This window comes from Bufo gargarizans, chromosome 11 (genome assembly GCF_014858855.1).
Source record: "Bufo gargarizans isolate SCDJY-AF-19 chromosome 11, ASM1485885v1, whole genome shotgun sequence".
NCBI lineage: Eukaryota > Metazoa > Chordata > Amphibia > Anura > Bufonidae > Bufo > Bufo gargarizans.
In genome coordinates this window covers 89,246,441-89,261,588 of record NC_058090.1, presented here as the reverse complement: position 1 = coordinate 89,261,588, position 15,148 = coordinate 89,246,441, and the positions used below count along the sequence as shown (strand labels likewise).

Here is a 15,148-nt window from a genome sequence, read left to right as displayed (position 1 = left end):
AGCTGGAGGTTGCTTATCTCTGACATACAGGCTCTCCTCCCATTGCTGGTACATGTCATCATTCACCTCCTCGGACTTGCTAGTACTGAGCTGAATGGTGGCTCAGTGGTCAGCACAGGTGTCTTTCGGTTGTGAGGCTCCCCGGTTCAAATCCACCCAATGCTGTTATCTGATGGAGGTTCTGTGTTCTCCTGAAAGATGCAGCTTGGTGGTAAGAGATGAAGGAAAGTATTGTTTGTGCGATTACATGTATAATTAATGGTGGTCTCCCGGGGTGGGAGACCAAGGAACAACCGGTATATATAATTTTTAAAAACCTAAGTCCAAAAGTTACTTTTTTTAATCTTACCTCACACTCTTTCTACTCAAACATATTTATTTTCCTCTCCTGGCTGACCTCCAAACACATTCTCTTTCTCCATCTCACACCAAATTACTACACACCATTTCTCCATCTCACACCAAATTACTACATTCCATTTTTCCATCTCACACCAAATTACCACCACTCACAACTCCATACAACTCTCACCCTTGGTCAGATTTGAACCTAGGACCTCACTGCTCTAACACACCAGCACCAACCGCTGGAGCCACCACACTGCCCAACACATGAGACCACTCGGAGGTGAGCAATGACATGGTCCAGCAATGGGAGGAGGTTGAAATGCAAATTATTTTTGCTGACCCATATAACAGCAAGATATTACACTGCCATAGTCAAGTGTAAGAAGAAACCCAGTGAGAACACACAATCTTCAGGCAAGTGTTGGGATTTGAACCAAGTATCACAGTACTAGTAATACACCAGCACTAACCACCAAACCACCATGTTGAAAACACTATGAAGAAAAGTATTCTTTGTGATATGCAATTACAATTAATGGTGGTCTCCCTGAGTGGAGACCAATCAGGGGTCAAGTCCTGGGAAAAAAAGTGTGGGAACTCACCCAAGATCCACTGCAACCCCCCCCCCTCCCCTCCAAAAAATAAAAAAGCACAGAAAATCTAGCATGCTGTAATTTGTGTCGCTGCGGACTAAAAAATAAATTAAAAAAATAGCACTTTTAGAAAAGTTTGTCCTGGGATTCGATCTCATGACCTCTACACAGCAGAAGCAAGGCATATGCCCTCACAGCTATGAAAGCTGTCTAGCTTGCTACTTAAAAAAAAATATATATAAGACTTCTACTGTAGGTAACTTTGCCCACTGTGTATGGATGTAGCAGAGCTGGGTGTGTTGGGGCAGCTGTCATGTGTATGGTTGTACACTAGGTATCAGTACACAAGGTATCAGTAGAAGTATCAGAAAAAGAAAAAAAAACACTTTTAGTTTGTCCTGCGATTCGAACTCATGACCTCTACACATTACAGGCAAGGCATTTACCCTCACAGCCATAAAAGCTGTTGAAGTAGTTGCTTAAAAAAAAAAAACTAAGACTTCTACTTATACCTAGTGTACTGATACCTAGTGTACAACCATACACATGACAGCTGCCCCAACACACCCAGCTCTGCTACATCCATACACAGTGGGCAGCTGTCATGTGTATGGTTGTACACTTGGTATCAGTAAACTAGGTATCAGTAGAAGTCTTATAAAAAAAAAAAAACACTTTTAGAAAAGTTTGTCCTGGGATTCGAACTCATGACCTTTACACATTACAGGCAAGGCATTTACCCTCACAGCCATAAAATCTGTTGAGGTAGTTGCTTAAAAAAAAAAAAACTAAGACTTCTACTTATACCTAGTGTACTGATACCTAGTGTACAACCATACACATGACAGCTGCCCCAACACACCCAGCCCTGCTACATCCATACACAGTGGGCAGCTGTCATGTGTATGGTTGTACACTTGGTATCAGTAAACTAGGTATCAGTAGAAGTCTTATAAAAAAAAAAAAAAAACTTTTAGAAAAGTTTGTCCTGGGATTCGAACTCATGACCTCTACACATCAGAGGCAAGGCATTTACCCTCACAGCCATAAAAGCTGTCAAGGTAGCTGTTTAAAAAAAAAAAAATAAGACTTCTACTTATACCTAGTGTACTGATACCTAGTGTACAACCATACACATGACAGCTGCCCCAACACACCCAGCTCTGCTACATCCATACACAGTGGGCAGCTGTCATGTGTATGGTTGTACACTTGGTATCAGTAAACTAGGTATCAGTAGAAGTCTTATAAAAAAAAAAAAAACACTTTTAGAAAAGTTTGTCCTGGGATTCGAACTCATGACCTTTACACATTACAGGCAAGGCATTTACCCTCACAGCCATAAAAGCTGTTGAAGTAGTTGCTTAAAAAAAAAAAACTAAGACTTCTACTTATACCTAGTGTACTGATACCTAGTGTACAACCATACACATGACAGCTGCCCCAACACACCCAGCTCTGCTACATCCATACACAGTGGGCAGCTGTCATGTGTATGGTTGTACACTTGGTATCAGTAAACTAGGTATCAGTAGAAGTCTTATAAAAAAAAAAAAACACTTTTAGAAAAGTTTGTCCTGGGATTCGAACTCATGACCTTTACACATTACAGGCAAGGCATTTACCCTCACAGCCATAAAATCTGTTGAGGTAGTTGCTTAAAAAAAAAAAACTAAGACTTCTACTTATACCTAGTGTACTGATACCTAGTGTACAACCATACACATGACAGCTGCCCCAACACACCCAGCCCTGCTACATCCATACACAGTGGGCAGCTGTCATGTGTATGGTTGTACACTTGGTATCAGTAAACTAGGTATCAGTAGAAGTCTTATAAAAAAAAAAAAAAAACTTTTAGAAAAGTTTGTCCTGGGATTCGAACTCATGACCTCTACACATCAGAGGCAAGGCATTTACCCTCACAGCCATAAAAGCTGTCAAGGTAGCTGTTTAAAAAAAAAAAAATAAGACTTCTACTTATACCTAGTGTACTGATACCTAGTGTACAACCATACACATGACAGCTGCCCCAACACACCCAGCTCTGCTACATCCATACACAGTGGGCAGCTGTCATGTGTATGGTTGTACACTTGGTATCAGTAAACTAGGTATCAGTAGAAGTCTTATAAAAAAAAAAAAACACTTTTAGAAAAGTTTGTCCTGGGATTCGAACTCATGACCTTTACACATTACAGGCAAGGCATTTACCCTCACAGCCATAAAAGCTGTTGAAGTAGTTGCTTAAAAAAAAAAAACTAAGACTTCTACTTATACCTAGTGTACTGATACCTAGTGTACAACCATACACATGACAGCTGCCCCAACACACCCAGCCCTGCTACATCCATACACAGTGGGCAGCTGTCATGTGTATGGTTGTACACTTGGTATCAGTAAACTAGGTATCAGTAGAAGTCTTATAAAAAAAAAAAAAAACTTTTAGAAAAGTTTGTCCTGGGATTCGAACTCATGACCTCTACACATCAGAGGCAAGGCATTTACCCTCACAGCCATAAAAGCTGTCAAGGTAGCTGTTTAAAAAAAAAAAAAATAAGACTTCTACTTATACCTAGTGTACTGATACCTAGTGTACAACCATACACATGACAGCTGCCCCAACACACCCAGCTCTGCTACATCCATACACAGTGGGCAGCTGTCATGTGTATGGTTGTACACTAGATATCAGTACACTAGGTATAATTAGAAGTCTTATATTTTTTTTTTTAAGCATTTACCTAGACGGCTTTCATGGCTGTGAGGGTAAATGCCTTCCTCTGATGTGTAGAGGTCGTGAGTTCGAATCCCAGGACAAACTTTTCTAAAAGACATTCTAAATGATCTCGTAGTGAAGGAGATGATGTCATTAGGGGGCGGGGCGCCATGAGAGGAGTCGCAGGCAGCGGCACCGCACAGACAGCTTCCTCTCAACTGAAGCCGCCCCTCCTCCCTTAACCTGCCCTGCACAGTGCGCTCCGTCTCCCCCTGTGAATCTGATTCAGCCGTGTTCTCCTGGCTTGAGGCTGAAAGGGAACAGCGTTCCTGCCATGAAAAAAGTGCAGGAACGCCGTTCCCATGCGTTCCCCCTCCACTCGACCCCTGAGACCAATATATAATTTTTAAAAACCTACATCACACTCTTTCTCACCACTCAAACATATTTCTTTTTCTCTCACAGCTGACCTCCAAACATATTCACTTTCTCCATCTCACACCAAATTACCACCACTCACAACCAATTAACAGACAGCACTTGCCATTGCTCAGATTTGAACCAAGGACCTCACTGCTCTAAGAAACCAGCACCAACCACTGGAGCCACCACACTGCCCATCACAAAAGACCCCCTAGGAGGTGAGCAATGACATGATCAAGCAAAGAGGAGGCATATTTCCATCACGCCCACTGTGTTTTCAAAAATGCTTTTGTGTGTGTTGGGCAGTATGGCGGCTTAGTGGATAGCACTGGGATGCTTGGTTCAAATCCAATTTGCTCTCCCATTTAATCCAGGGAGAACACACAAGCTTCATGCAAGTGATGCTCTTGATCAGATTTGAACCAAGGACCTCACTGCTCTAAGACATCAATCCTAACCACTGGAGCCACCACACTTCCCAACACAGGAGACTGCTAGAAGGTGGGCATCCAGTTTGTTAGGATATTTTCATCAGCCCCCATAGTGGTTTCAGAAATGTTGGTGGAGGCCAACAAATACTTAGGTTGTTTAATAGTTAAAAAAATAGGAAGTCCAAAACTCTTCTGTTTCCCACACCCATCATCACCACTCACATTCAAACTTCATAGAGAATTAGACCTTGCTCTCCCGCAACCACTCTTGCTCACATTTGAACCAATGACTTCACCACTCTAAGATGATCACATGGTGAGCGCTGCTAACATAGGAAACCGCTCTGAAGTAAATGATGACATGACCCAGCAAGGGGAGGAGGCCCCGATTAGGCTTTATTGTTATGTCCATCATGCTCACTGTGTTTTCAAAAATGCTTTTGTGTGTGTTGGGCAGCATGGTGGCTTAGTGGATAGCACTGGGATGCTTGGTTCAAATCCAATTTGCTCTCCCATTTAATCCAGGGAGAACACACAAGCTTCATGCAAGTGATGCTCTTGATCAGATTTGAACCAAGGACCTCACTGCTTTAAGACATCAATCCTAACCACTGGAGCCACCACACTGCCCAACACAGGAGACCACTAGGAGGTGAGCATCCAGTTTGTTAGGATATTTTCATCAGTCCCATAGTGGTTTCAGAAATGTTGGTGGAGGCCAACAAATACTTAGGTTGTTTAATAGTTAAAAAAATAGGAAGTCCAAAACTCTTCTGTTTCCCACACCCATCATCACCACTCACATTCAAACTTCATAGAGAATTAGACCTTGCTCTCCCGCAAACACTCTTGCTCACATTTGAACCAATGACTTCATCACTCTAAGATGGTAGCATGGTGAGTGCTGCAAACATAGGAAACCACTCTGAGGTAAATGATGACATGACCCAGCAAGGGGAGGAGGCCCCGATTTGGCTTTATTGTTATGTCCATCATGCTCACTGTGTTTTCAAAAATGCTTTTGTGTGTTGAACCAAGCACCGGGATGCTTGGTTCAAATCCAATTTGCTCTCCCATTTAATCCAGGGAGAACACACAAGCTTCATGCAAGTGATGCTCTTGATCAGATTTGAACCAAGGACCTCACGGCTCTAAGACATCAATCCTAACCACTGGAGCCACCACACTGCCCAACACAGGAGACCACTAGGAGGTGAGCAATGGCATGATTGAGCAATGGGATGAGGCATCCAGTGTGTTAAGATATTTCCATCAGCCCCATAGTGGTTTCTAACATGTTTTTGTGTATTGGGCAATGAAGTGGCTTGGTGGATAGCACTGGGGACTTGTGGTGCTGGGACCCTTGGTTCAAATCCAGTTTATTTTTGCTCACCTGTATAAAAACATATTACACAGCCATAGTAATCACGTACAGTCAAGTGTAAGAAGAAACACAGGGAGAACACAAAATTCCATGCAGTTATCATCTTAGAAACGAGGAGCCTAGTACTAGCAATACACCACTAACCACCATGTTGCCCAACACATGAAAGCACTTTTGATCTTGACTTTCACCCAGTGAAGCCAGTACTCTATGCTCTGCAAGGATGAGGTGCAATCACCACAAAACGCTGTCTGCAGATGAGATGCTGGCTTATTATTATTTTTTTGAATCAAATCATTTTTATTGTTTACAAAAGTTAAGCCTTTTCTTCAAGTACATTGTTATTTCCGACACAATGCAGAGTACAAAACCAAGAGATATGGTAACACGAGACATCCTCATATGGTACATCCATTTCCACATTAACATTATACACCATCAAAAATACAGACAGTATTGTACAATGTACATTTACAGAGTAAAAAGCGACTGTCTTAAGATACAGTACATGCCCAAAAACTAACCCCCCCGAGCAGGAACTAGAAAACCTATATCAAATCCTATAGCACAATATGGGTATGAGACATCCACTCCGACCACAATCTCTCAAACTTATGCAGGCAATCTCTCTTAAAAAACACACTTTTTTCCATAATCAACATATCATGCACCTTCCTCACAAATTCCTCCACCGTAGGCGGACTCCTCTGGATCCACCTCTGCGCCACCAATTTTCTGGCCACATATAGCAACCTACCCACCGCTACTTTAATAGTTTCGGTACCTCAGATTTCCGACGTATATCCCAACACACACACCATTGGGTCCTTTTGCAACCTCAGCAATAATCTGTGATTAATCATACTCAGTACCTCAGCATATGCACCAGGTCCGCACCTCCCTCCAAACACTTAGGACACTGATCATCTTTCCTGACACCAATTTTCCGTAAAAATACCGGAGTTTTGTACACTCTATGTATGATGAAGAGCTGTGACAATTTAGCCTGTTCACTTAAAGACACTTTGGGAACAGCCTCAAGCACATCTTCCCACTGATCCTCGGTCACGGCCCCCAAATCGCCCTCCCATTTCATCATCCGCGTCAGAGGGAACCCTTCTAAAAACTTACCAAGTAATAAAGTATACACCTGCGAAATCAATCCTCTCTTCCCCCCTTTCGGAAGGACAAGTTTATGTACCACATCCATTTTCGTTATAGTACACCCTTTCCTCACCGTTACCTCATAAGCGTGCCTCAGTTGCAGATACTGATAGAACCAGGCCTTTGGGACATTAAAATCCTGCTGTATAGTCTGAAAAGATTTGAACACGTTGCCCTCCAACAGTTGACCTATCCTCATCACCTCATGCGAAGACGTGCGAAGACGTGAATTCATGCAGTAGATTATTGTTCCATATAGGAGCAAGTTCCCCAACTCCTCCCATACCTCTAAGCTGCTTCACCTTTGCCCATACCTTCTTCATAAGTTCAATAAGCGGGACCTTCTCCCTCCCCCCATGCATTCCCGCCCCCTCCAGAATACACATGAGGTCCCGATTGCCCAACCAGTGCTGCAGTATATTGCCTGTCACGTCCGGCGACTGAAATTCAATCCAGCCCTTAAAGTGCTGGCACTGGGAGGCCAAGAAATAAATCCAGGCATTCGGGACTGCCAAACCCCCCTCAGTTTTAGGGTACTGTAACGTTTCCAGTTTGATTCTCGCCTGGCCATATTTCCAAATGAGGTCCCTGAACATAGAGTGTATTCTCTTAAACCTATCTAAAGGGATCCACACTGGGGCATTATTGAGTACATAGAGCAGCTGAGGCATCATTACCATTTTTAACAGATTCACTCTGCCCACTACGGATAGAAAGAGCCTACACCATGTCCGTACCTTGAGTCTAAAAGCAGCAAGCAAAGGAGTCAGGTTAAGTCCCTCAAAATCCAACAATCTAGGTGTTATGTACAATCCTAAGTATTTGAACTTATCCACCCAAGGAAGCCTACCATGAACTCGCTTAGCTGACCAGGCTGCCCGTCTACCAGCATCAAAGTAGACTTCTGCCAATTTATTCTAAGTCCAGAGAAACCACCAAACCTATCTATAAGTAGCATGGCCGCATCCAGAGATGTCCCAGTATCGCCCAGAAAAAGCAGGGTATCATCAGCATACATAGCTACCTTGTTCTGTATCCCACCATATCTGAACCCCACAATATGAGGTGACAGGCGTATTAGAGCTGCTAGTGGCTCAATAGCTAATGCAAATAATAAGGGCGACAATGGGCATCCCTGCCTGGTGCCTCTGGCCAGAATAAAACTGTCTGATAACCCCCCATTGGCTCTAATTCGCGCCCTAGTACTCGAGTATAACACCCTTACCCACTGTATAAACCGCACACAGAAACCCATAGCTCTCAAGACTTCCCACAAATAGCTCCACTCTACACTATCAAACGTCTTAGCGGCATTTAGAGTAAGTAAGGCCCTGTCTCCACAATTATCTGCCGGGATACTCAAGCTAGCATATAGTCTGCGGATGTTAATAGCAGTCGACTTCCCGGGCATAAAGCTCGTCTGATCAGGGTGCACAATGGTCAGAATCACCCTGGACAACCTGTTTGCCTACACCTTCCCAAGGAGCTTTACATCAGCCGTTAAAAGAGAAATCGGCCTATATGAGTCCGGTGACTTGGGATCCTTCCCCGGCTTGGGGATAACCACAATTATAGCCTCCTGCATAGAATGTGGTAACGAACCAGCCTCCAAAGAGTGTTCTAACACCTTAAGCAATTCAGGGAGAAGCACCCCCTGCAATTTTTTGTACACCTCGACAGGCAGGCCATCCGCCCCAGGAGCTTTGCCATTTGCCATACCTCCAAGCGCTGCTTCCAGTTCCTCAAGAGAAATCGGCTCTTCTAATCTCTCCCTATCCGCATCTGACAACACCGACAGTTGCGCCTCTTTTAAAAAGGCAGTCAGAGCCTCCCCAGAACTAGAGACGGTAGATGCATATAGGGACACATAGAAACCTTTCCGTATATCCAATATTCCTTTAGTGTCACTCCTACTATTTCCATTTTCGTCCCTCAATTCCTGTATACATGAAGATCCCCGCTGAGCCTGAGAAACAACAGACAGCAGGTGACCCACCTTTTCACCCTCCTCAAAAGATCTTTGGCGGTAAAAACTACGCTTCTGATCTGCAGCCTGCACTAAATGACACCTCAACTGCTCTTGAGCTACCGCCAGACCCTCACTATTAGCCAAGGAAAGTACCCTACCAAACACACGCTCGGCCTCCGCCACTTGCAGGTGTGCTTTAACGTCTGCTTCTCTAGATTTGGATTTGTGCTTACTAATTTCTTTAATCAGTAGTCCCCTTAAGAATGCCTTCATAGCATCCCAGACACCGTGTACTGACACCCTTCCCGCATTAATAGTAAAATATTCCCTGACCACCAGAGAAATCTCAGACAAATCCCCCAGTACATTAGGCCAATGCGGGTTACACTTCCACAACCTCGGTCCCTGTCCAAGCGCCCCCCAGGCACAAGTCAATCTGCACCAAGGAATGGTCAGACAACGACCGAGGGAGATAGACAATGCCCCGAATCAGAGACAACATCACATCATTAACAAGAGCCAAATCTATACGTGATAATGAATGATGCGTAGCAGATCTGCACGAGTACTCACGCCTATCAGGATTGCGTACTCTCCACACATCTAACAGACCGGTTTCAGTCATAATATTCTTTAAAGCAGCACTGCCTGGTGAACCACCTGACCCCTCTGCCCGACATCTATCCAAGGAATCATCCGGCGTGCAGTTAAAATCCCCCACTAATGGCAACCCAGGGAAGTCCGCCACGAAGGTCATAATGGCACGCACCAAAGGAGAAGCAAACGGCGGAGGCACATACACAGACACCAACACTACCTGGATCCCATCAATCTTGCACACAATACATACATATCTACCCTCTGCATCCACACACTGCTTCACATGAACATATCTAATACTTTTATGCACTAACACACATACTCCCCTGGAATGTGAGGAATGAATTGCATGTACCACATGCCCCACCAAGTTTTTACTAAGCCAATTTACAGTATCACTAGTCAAATGCGTTTCCTGCAGGCAGCAAATGGCAGGCTGGAAACGCCTCAAGTAATGAAAAATACTCTGTCTTTTCCGTGCATCCGCCATACCCCTCACATTCCAGCTCAAGAGTTTAATCACCTGTGTCATGGTAAAACAGTTTGATATAGCTACGTCTCACACCCCTCTCACGTCACATCCACACATAGTTCTCCCCCCAGCGCCTGCCCCTACCTAACTCCCTACCCCCCCCCCCCCCCACAACGCCCCCCCTTTATTAGAATACTACCCAAGGGAACAGCTGTTCCCCCTTTTCCAACTTTAAACCCACAAACAGGGCAATACGTAAATAACTTGCCCACAAATGAACAATAATCATTATTACTTCTATCAACACCTTCTCTCAGGTAGAGAATCCTCCCCACAACTGGGAAACACATCCCATAACCGCCTACTCCCACCTCAGAATTTACCACAAGGTAGCATAGTAGAATACGGTTCTTAACTGGTGCAACAATAATGAGACAGTAAAGAGCAAACATATATAGAAATTAAACCCAAGCTGCATATCTGCCTTCTTCAAGTGTCCAGGGCTCCATTCCTCAATTGCCGCTCGTGGACGTCCAGCCACTGTGTCACCTCCTCTGAATCTTCAAAGAATCTAGTAGATCCCAGTGCCACCACTTGTAATTTAGCAGGGAATAACATAGCATATGGAACCTGCAACCCTCTAAGCCTCCTCTTGACATCCATAAAGCGACGCCTCTGTACCTCATTCAAATATTCCGGGAAAATGGACACTTTGACCCCGTTTAGGACCATCTCCTCATTATCTCTGGACTGCCGCAGAATAGTGTCCCGCTTTTTAAAATGCTATATTTTCGCAAGAATAGGGCGAGGAGGTATGCCTAGTGGAAGCGGCCGCATGGGGACTCTGTGCGCCCGCTCCACCACATACAGGGAGGATAGGCCTTTCTCATGAAACAACTGGTATAACCATTTTTCATTAAATTCCGTGGCATTAGCCCCCTCCACCTTCTCCGGCATTCCCACAATGCGCAGGTTGTTCCTTCGCGATCTGTTCTCTAAATCATCTGCCTTGGCATATAAAGCAGCAATATCTTTCATAGACGTCTTGGACGCCATATGCAACGGCTGAACTATGTCTTCCAATGACGACACCCTCTTGTCCTGTTCAGAGGTACGCTCAGAAATCTTGTGCAGGTCGTGCCTTATTATGGAGACATCAGACCTCAAACTGCCGACTTGCACTGTGAGCACTTTCAGGGTGCTGTTACAACTGGCCACAGCAACCATAATGTCTTTCAGAGTGGGCTCCTCTGTAGCCGCGGCCCTAAGGCCTACTGTAACTTTAGCAGGGCATACAGGAGTCAGTAAAAGGCTGATCAACCGCATCCAGGCCGTCGCCATCCAAGGAACCGTCCTCCTGGTCAGAGGAGGTAAGTATATCAGTCCCCTTATCAGCAGCCCAATCGCCCACTCCGCTGTCTGTACGGGCATACTTGCTCGGTTTAGCTGCCGCGCTCTGGCTCACCATCTCTTGCAGCGCCATCATCTCCCAGCCATCGGCGCCATGTTGGCCTGCCTCCAGTCTGTCAGACTTCGTGACTTTGCTCGACTTATATATTCAGGCTCACAAATTCACCACAGCACCCACCGGACACTTCTCTTCCACCAGGTAAGGTTATTTCAAGGAAACGAGGAGTGCTACCGATCGTTTAGACAGGATACTAGCAGGAGCAGTGAACGGTGCGTCTTACTCCATGCGCTCGCAGGCCACGCCCCGAGATGCTGCCTTATTTAATATGAAAGTCATGTCTCAAGGTCTATTTAAAGGGTTGAACATTGACTTATAGGATAGCTGCCTTACATCTGGTGGCATTAGAGGCAGAGCTTGATAAGAGCTCATTTGCATCTCTTTGTTCACAGCACCTTTGAAAACACTATGAAGTGATGGAAATTTCATTGAAAAAAAATTAAAATGTCCCTGCACCTGTTGCTGGTTTATGTCACCACTCACCTCATAGTGCATGAAATTTTTTAGCTGCATGGTGGCTCAGATGGGTGGGTAGATCTACAGTCCGGTGCCCTCAGGACTGCCCTGAGAAAGCGTTGGTAGGGTGGTCTGAGCTGAACTACTGGCCAAGGCCAAAAGTTTAGAAAAAAAAAAGATTGGTTCAGGATAAAATTTATTTACATTTCACATTCTAAGGGCTCGTTCACATCAACGCTATTGTTTTCCACTCTTCTGCTCCACTGTAGAAGCAGAAGAACGAAAATGCCGAACCTAACAAATCCCATTGACTACATCGGGATCTGTTCGGGAGAAAAACATTTATCTGAAAAAAAGTCCTTCATGCTGGATTTTTCTTTCTTTGATTTTTGACGACCTCAGTGCTGGAGTCTCCAACGCAGATGAACAAGCCTTTAATGTTTAATACTTCATTCTTTCCATGAAGAAGAAACAGAGATATCACACATGGCTGGTGTCGTTCACACTGGTCAGCCTCCTACCACCACCACACACAGCTGTAGATCAGGGTTTACCAGTGAATAGACATTCCTTTTTTATTTTTTATTATTATTATTATTTTATTGATACGCGACAGAATAGTCAAATGACACATTTTCAAAAATGTAGTATCAGTAATATTTCTGAAATAATCAACAAAATATACATATACAATACAGCAATAGACAAAACTGCCCCTTTCAAACGTCTGTAACAAGAAAGTTATTTATTTGCCTTGGCTTTCCTTTCATCTTTTCCTTTAATTCATGGAAAGTCCATTTCTGTAACATGAAAAGAGAACAAAATTAATTACATCCTATACAAGACGGCTATTTCTTGTACCTCCAGATGCCCTCAGCAGCTTCAGTACCCATTTTCTTTCTATCACACAGCACATAAAGAAATAGTCTTCGATGGATTATGCCCAGACAGCCAGTCAATTCCACATCAGTCTTTAAATACCAAAATATTCCTCACATCCCATAAAAGCTCTCACAGTTCCATGCTGTATTCTTCCAAACCTTCTTCGCATACTCGCATTTCCAAAAAATGAAGATAGCTTGCACACTTCCCCACATCCTTCTCTTGGACAAACTTCACTATTTTTAATTCTCCTCCTACTCTGAAATTCCCTAGTCGGTAAACATCTATGGGTCACCATCCAAGCCAGGTCCTTCTGTCTACTTGTCAATTCCTTATTACTCACATTCCTCCAAACTATTCTACTCTCAATCAAACCCACCATACATTCAACAGTTTCTTTGGATTCTAGTCCCTCCATCACGTTCTTACTATTGCACCAATCCTTTCTAATCCAATTACTCCACAGTTGTTTTCTGATGAACCTATCTATTCTCACATACAACCAAGGGGCATCAAAGCCTATTGGTATCCTCAGATTACTACAGTAGTTGTTAACTTATGCTTTTACAACACACTCCCAGCCAGATATCTCAACATACAACCATACACACTTTACTTCACACTGACAGTCATACAAAAACTCACACACGTTACTGCAAGATACCTCTCATTATCCATCAGTCCTTTCCCACCATTGACTCTTCTCTTTCACATTTTTTCCGTCTTCAACTTTTCCATTCTTGAATTCCAAAAGAACAAAAACACCATCCTTATATTCCTGGACAAATATCTGTGTGGCAGAGGAAAAATATAATTACCATACAACAGTATTAGTGAAATAACAGATTTAATAACCAAAACTCTACCTTCAATCGATAAACTCCTTAAAGACCAAAAATGTATTTTACTAAAGCCCTCTCCTAACTTTCCTTCCCATACAAATCTCCATCAAAAAACACTTCCATGCCCCCTCCTCTCACTGTCCACACACGTGTCATTCTCCCTCCGATGCCAAAGGAACTCACATCCACTTTTGTCCACATCCAACTTAAAACCACTCATCAGACAAAAACATTCAATCAACAACTTAACTCTTCTCACCACCGCCATAGACTTACACACCACCACAATATGGTCTATATATCCAATCACCCGCACATCCTTACCCACACTTCCCAGAATCTCAATCCCCCGCATCACTTTATAGTGGAGACTAGCTATCTATATGTGGTTCACCTCATTAACCACAAAGCAGGTCAAGCAAATCTCCAAACCAGGAGCCTCATTCAGTGGAACATCTATTACACCTAAGGAGAACTCAGCTTGTGATCATACTGGGATGTGTGGTTCTACAAGACAGGTAGAAAGCCGTGTGTTCCCATATACACCCTATAGATAATTGAATCACTGCACAGCTTTTAAATGTCTACACAGCACTGGCCCTTTAAAAGGGTGGCCCCATTTTATACTGTTATGACATATCATTAGCATCCGAACTCCCAGGAAGATCCCAAGGAAAATCCCAGTGACTGAGGTGTCTTCAGCTTTTCTCCTTCACATCTCAGCTCCCGGCCACCTGCTGTGCAGAGAACTGCAGCACCATTCAGTATCTACACTGTAAGGACCCTGGGGGTCCCGGACATCAGACCCCTACGAAAAAATAATATACAACAGACACAAAGTACATGGGAATCATGGATTATTTCGTCGGATTGGTTATTGTTCCTGGAGGGTGACTTTCCTGCAGTGTATCCACTCCAGTTTTCACATTGAAAGCTCGGTTATTACTGATGCACCATGCAGTCAATGTGCTAATGACTCTCCAGCATGCATCATGTGACAGGTTCATCGTCAGGGGGCCCTGAAGAGACATTGTAGAAGTAAATTTGCCCCCATTTAGCGCCAAATCCTCCAACTGTACATGATAGCAAACTGGTTGCTTGCAGCCACCACTAGGGGGAGCTCAGCACATATGAATCTAAACAGCTACTAACTCTAAGGGATTTGTTATATTCTCGATGTACGGATCTCTCCCTAGTGGTGACTGCAGGAAAATGCTAGGACTCGATTACTAGAAGCAGGAAGAGTTGTTAAGTTTTCACTCTAGGGACCAGAGATGTGACATGCTCATCCACCAGAGTAGGTACACCACCAAGTACGGTAAGTCATGTTATATAGTGGGAATCACTGGTACTTACCATTATAGCTATGAAGTGTGATTTCGGACACCGCCAGTTCT

General features: G+C 43.9%; 1 long non-coding RNA gene across 1 annotated transcript; it reads right to left on the bottom strand.

The window, feature by feature from the left end:
• Positions 1–12,609: 12,609 nt before the first annotated feature.
• LOC122921695 lies at positions 12,610–15,148 on the bottom strand. The gene is made up of 3 exons (XR_006387055.1): positions 15,108–15,148; positions 13,602–13,699; positions 12,610–12,827 (listed from the first exon to the last, which is right to left on the bottom strand). It is a non-coding gene; the product is annotated as an uncharacterized LOC122921695 (long non-coding RNA).